Source organism: Hemitrygon akajei, unplaced genomic scaffold, assembly GCF_048418815.1.
Source record: "Hemitrygon akajei unplaced genomic scaffold, sHemAka1.3 Scf000042, whole genome shotgun sequence".
In the NCBI taxonomy this organism is placed as follows: Eukaryota; Metazoa; Chordata; class Chondrichthyes; order Myliobatiformes; family Dasyatidae; genus Hemitrygon; species Hemitrygon akajei.
Window position 1 is genome coordinate 1,344,047 of NW_027331928.1, and position 6,084 is coordinate 1,350,130.

The following is a 6,084-nucleotide window of genomic DNA, read 5'->3' on the forward strand; positions in this document are numbered from 1 at the left end:
GGAAAGCAGCCACGGGTTCTGAAGGAAGTAGGCGGAGAGATTGCCGAGGCTTCAACAATGATCTTTCAGGAATCGATAGAGTATTTGGATTTTCAGAAGGCCTTTGACAATATACCGCACATGAGGCTGCTTAGGAAGATGAGAGCCCGTAAAATTACAGGGAAGTTTCTAGCACGGGGGGAGCATTGGTTGATTGGTAGAAAAGAGAGGGTAGGAATGAAGGGATCCTATTTTGGCTGCCTGCCGGTTACAAGTGGAGTTCCACAGGGGTCGGTGTTGGGACCACTGATTTCGACAATGTCTTTCAAAGACTTGTGCAGAATTTGCAAAGATAGGTGGAGGAGTGGGAAGTGTTGAGGAAACAGAGGGCGTACAGAGGGACGCAGATAGTTTAGGGGAATGGGCAAAGAAGAGGCAAATGAGACACAATTTTGGAAAGTGTATGGTCGTGCACTTTGGAAGATGAAATAAACAAGCAGACTATTATGAAGATGGTGAGACAATTCAAAATGAAGAGTTGCAAAAGCATTTGGGAGTAGTTTTGCAAGAGACCCTAAAGGTTAACCCCCGAAGTTCAGTTGGTGGTGAAGAAAGCGAATGAAATGTTGACATTCAGGTAGAGAATATAAGAGCAGGGATGTGATGTTGAGGCACCAAAAGGCACCGTGAGACCACACTGAGAGTATTGTGTGCAGCTTTGGGCTTCTCATAAATACTGACATTGGAAAGGGTTCAGAGAAGATTCAGGAAAATGCCTCCATGAATGAGAGGGTCGCTGTATGAGGAACATCCGGCAGCTCTAGAGCTATATTCCTTGGAGATCAGGGGGATGACGGGGCCTCTCATAGAAACTTACCGAATCTTCAAAGCCTGGAGAGATTAGATATGGAAATGTTATTTCCAATGGTAAGCGATTCTAGGGCAAGTGGCCACGACTTTCCGATTGAACGACGTCCTTTTAGAACTGAGATGCGGAGAAATTACTTTATTCAGAGGTTGTTAAATCGGTGAAATTTTTTGACACGAGCGGCTGTGAAAGCCAAATTATTTGGTGCATTTAACGCTGAGAGAGATAGGCTCTTGATTAGCCCGGGCATTAAAGGGTATCGGCAGTAGGCACGGGAGTGGGGATGACTGGAAGAATTACATTTGCCCATGATTGAATGGCGGGGCAGACTCGATGGCCCAAATGTCCTCCTTCTGCTATTGTATCTTATAGTCTCATGGTCTTGTGGTGTCTCCACAGCTGCTCATGGACAACAATCGAAAGTGAAGATCGGCAATAGACCGCACCGTCTGATCTGTCTACTCTGCCTAGTTACGTCCGCCCTCATCGTGACAGTGGCTGGTCTCTTGATCCACAGTGAGTGGAACGGTGTCCCGGTGGAGTCAGGACATAAGTGAAGGGAGAGGAATGAATTGTTATTGTAAAACACCACAGTGACACCGACACGCCCCTTACCGTAACACCGATTAAAAACCCATCACCACAACACTGACACACCCCAAACCGAGATAAAGACACGGCCTATACCGGAACACAATCAAGACTCGTCCTGACACCGACACGCCATTCACTCTACCATGAACAGCACTGTCACGGTCACGACCTTCAACGAGACACAAGAACACTCCTGACCGCGACACTGACACGAACATCGCCGTGACACACACATGACAGTCACTCTGACCGCAACGCACCCCTCACTGTAATATAGATATGCCTCTGACGGTATTACTGATAAACTGCTCAAGGCGACACCGAAACACACCTCACAGTGACAGCGACACGCTCTTCACCGTGACACTGAGTGACCGTACACCGTGACACCTTCACGCTCCTCAACGTGATCCGCCCCGCACCGCATCGTAACAAAGACTCAGAAGTCACTGTAATACCCCTTACCGAGACAGTATCACCCCTCAACATAACACCGATGTACCACTCATTGAGGCACTTACCCACACCTCACCCTGACACAGGCAAACCCATGAACTGATACCGACAGCTGAATCCACAATGATACCGACATAGTACTCTCCGTGAAACCGTCGGACAGCTCAGCGTGACACTCTCACACACACCATGGCCATGACATGTCACTCACCGTGAAACAGATATACCCCGCTCTGTGAGACCAGCACACCCCACACCATGACACAGATACTCCACCAACCGTGATCCCACCAACCCCTCACCATGACATTTCCCCCGCCTTGATATCGAGATACACTTCATTGCGATCCGGCACACCTCCCGCCGGGGCACAGAAACCCCTATCATAGTGAGACCGAAACGTCCCTCACAGAAACCGGACATGCCCCGCACGATACTGTCGCAGACCCCCATTGTAACAACAACAGAACCGTCACCGGGACACTGATAATTCCTCAGCGAGACACAGTGTGACACAGCTCAACGTGGCGCCGACGCCTCTCACTGTGCCACAAGAACATCCTTCACTGTTCCACCCTTCACCGTGACACCAATATAACACTCTCTGTGACCCGTTCGGTAGCGTGACACTGACTCACTTGTCACTGCAAACGCTAATCATCCTTCAATATGTTTCTCAGTATCACAGATACGTTAGCCGAAGGTCAGCTCCGACCGAAAATTACCATGAGTTAAACTCATCCCTTCAATCCAAACTTTCCTCGTTCAACTCTAATCTGTCTGTTCTTAAAGGAATGCACAACGATCTCCGTCACCAGTTCACTGAGATGGAAACGAAGTACAGATCTGTCAACGAAACCAAGGCACAAATCTGTGAATTTTTGACCAACAGAACAGGTGAGGCATCATCCCCATCATTCACCCGCTCCTCATTACAGGGCAGGCATGGAGAGAGGAAGCGTCACTTTGTGCGTGGAATCTGGAGCGTGTAAAGAGATAGTATGGAGGATGATTCACTCTGTGTTTGACCCGGTGAGTGTGTGATGGGGCTGCCTGGAGGAAATTTCACTCGGTCACTGAATTCAGGATGGAATTCTGATGTGATGGAACGTTGTGGAGGTGGATTCACTCTGTGTCTGACCACGGGATTGTGAGACGGAACATTTTAGCTTCACTCTGTGTCTCACTCTGGGAATGTCTGAATGGACAGTATGGATCCAGCTTCACTCCGTGTCTGACAGCGGGATTGTGTGATGGGGCAGTGCCGAGGGACGTTCATTCTACGCGACGCCAGACTGTGTGATTGGATATTGTGGAGGGAGTTTGACCCCGTGAGTGTGTGGGCGGAATTTCGCTTTGTGTGTGAACACAGGGGAGTGTGATGGGACGGTTCAGAGAAAGCCTGACTCTGTGACTCGCCAGGAAATGTGTGATGGAACGTAAGGAGGGAGATTGTGTTATACTCGGGAGTATGTGATGGGACCCTGTGGACGCAGATTCCCTCTGTGTCTTGCACTTTGCGTTAAGAACCTGTCGAGGGAGAATCGCTCTCATTTGTCGTGTGTGCTGAGAATCGCTCTCATTTGTCGTGTGTGCTGAGGGAGCTTCTTTCCCTGTCTCACCGCTGGAGTGTGTGATGGGGCCGTGGAGAGAGAGATTCACACTGTGTCTTTTCAAGGCTGTGCACGATTGGACTTTGTGGAAGGATCTAAATTCAGTTCTGTTACACAGGGAGTGTGTGAGGTGCAGTGTGGAGGGATCTTCACTCTGTGTCTGACCACGGGTGTGTGTGATGGGACGGTGTGGAGGGAGTAACACCCAGAATCTGACTCCGGAAGAGTGTGACAGGACGTTGTGCAAGAAACCTCACTCCACATCAGACCGCTGGAATGAGTGATGAGGACATGGAGTTAGTGAATGGTGTCATGGGAAACGGAGAAAGAGCTTCACTCCATGTCTTTCTCCGGGTGTCAGGAATCGGTCGGTACTGAAAGAGCTACACTGTGTCTGATCCCTGGAGTATGCGAATGGACAATGTGACAGCTGCTGAACTCTGTGTCTCACTCAGGGAATGTGTGAAGGCACGCTGTGGAGGGAGCTTCACTCTGTGTCTGGCTGCAAGATCGTGTGATTTGACAGTAACCAGAGTGCGGTCTAAACCTGTGTGTGTCTGTGTGTGTGTGAGTGTTTGTGTGTGTGTGTGTGTGTGTGTGTGTGTGTGTGTGTGAGAGAGAGAGAGAGAGAGAGAGAGAGAGAGAGAGAGAGAGAGAGAGAGAGAGAGAGAGAGATTCACTCTGTGTCTGACGCCGGGAGAGCGCAGAGTGCGAGGGAAACTTCACTCTGCACTCCTGGGTCCGACACAGAGGCTGTGTGACAAGGAACAGTCGAGTGGACTCCACTCCACTTCAGGGGTATCTGATTGGACGTTCTGGAGGGAGCATCGCTCTGTTTCTGACACACTGAGTGTGTGATGGGATAATGTGTCGCGAGGATCATTCTGTGTCCTGCTCCGTGAGTGTATCAGGGGAGTGTACAGATAGTCTCAATCTGTGCCTGATTGGAGAGTCTATGATGGATTATGTGGAGGGAACTTCACTCTGTGCCTGATCCTGTGAATCTGTGATGGGACGTTGTGGAGGAAACGTCATTCTGTGTCGCACTCCAGGCATGTGCGATAGGAAAGTGTGGAACGAGATTGATTCTGTGTCTTGAATCCGTGAGTGTGTGATGGATGGTTTGGAGTGAAGGTCACTGTGCCTGATCTTTGGTTATGTGTGATTGGACGGTGTGAGAGAGATTCACTTTGTTCCTTTCTCCTGATTTCCAGAGCAAACCTGTTCCAAGGACTTTGTCACAAATACTGACCGGCGTTATTACGTATCCAAGTTTGCAACATCTTTCCCCAAAGCGATGAAAGAATGTTTAAAGCGTGAATCATGTCTTCTCGAAATCAATTCAAAGGATGAAGCGGTATGTGTCACAGCACGAGAAGATCCCACAGTAACACAGGAATCATCACACACACGCGGGGTCAGGCACAGAGTGAATCTCCCTCCACACCGTCCCATCACACACTCCCGGGGTCAGACACAGAGTGAATCTCCCTCCACTCCGCCCCATCACACACTCCCGGGGTCAGACACAGAGTGAATCTCCCTTCACACCGTTCCATCACGCAGGGGGTCAGACACAGAGTGAATCTCACTCCACACCGTCCCATCACACACTCCCGTAAACAGTTTTCGATTCTCGGTATTAATCAAAGGAATTTAATTTTACAGAGTTTTGTTATCTGCTCTCTTATCCGCCGAAACGTTACTTACTGGATTAGACAATGCGAGACCGGGTGAGATTTGGACTGATCTGTGTGGTAGGAGTTGGGTAATGACACTGTCTTGAGGGGAGAAAATGGGATTTGTGTACGGACTGAAGTAGGTTTGTGAGAAGAGGGTGGGGTACTGGAATTTGCTGTCGGGAGAGGATGTTACAAGGTGAATATATTAGGGAGCGATACGTGTCTGTCGCGGGACAGGACAGTGAAATATTTTGACGATTGTCAGTTGGCTCCGGGGATTATTTTGTGTACTGACGCAGGGCTGTGGGGATTGGGAGATGCAGTGGAATTAGTTTGGAGTCTGACACTGATCTGTGGGGAGCAGGAGGCAGAGTCGGATTAGTTTGGCGACAGTCCTTACTCTGTCAGAAAGAGTTATGCAGCAGGATCAATTTGGGGTCTGACTCTGATCTGGGGGGAGTGAGTGGGGCAACAGGATCAGTTTGGGGTCTGACACTGATCTGGGGGGAGAGAGTGGGGCAACAGGATCAGTTTGGGGTCTGACACTGATCTGGGGGGAGAGAGTGGGACAACAAGATCAGTTCGGTGTCTGACACTGATCTGGGGGGGAGAGAGTGGGACCACTGGATCAGTTTGGGGTCTGACACTGATCTGGGGGTAGAGAGTGGGACAATTGGATTAGTTTGGAAACCGATACGGGGATGTGGGTACAGAGTCGGTCAGTGGGTCCAGTCTGCTGACTGACACAGGGCTGCGGGAGCAGTGAGAGGCAATGGGATTAACCTGGAGACGGGCATGAACTGTCTGGAGAGGGAGGAGCCGTGGGATGTATTTTGGGACCGACAGATGGTTGTAGGATCAGATTGTGCCGATGGGATTAATTCCGGAACCG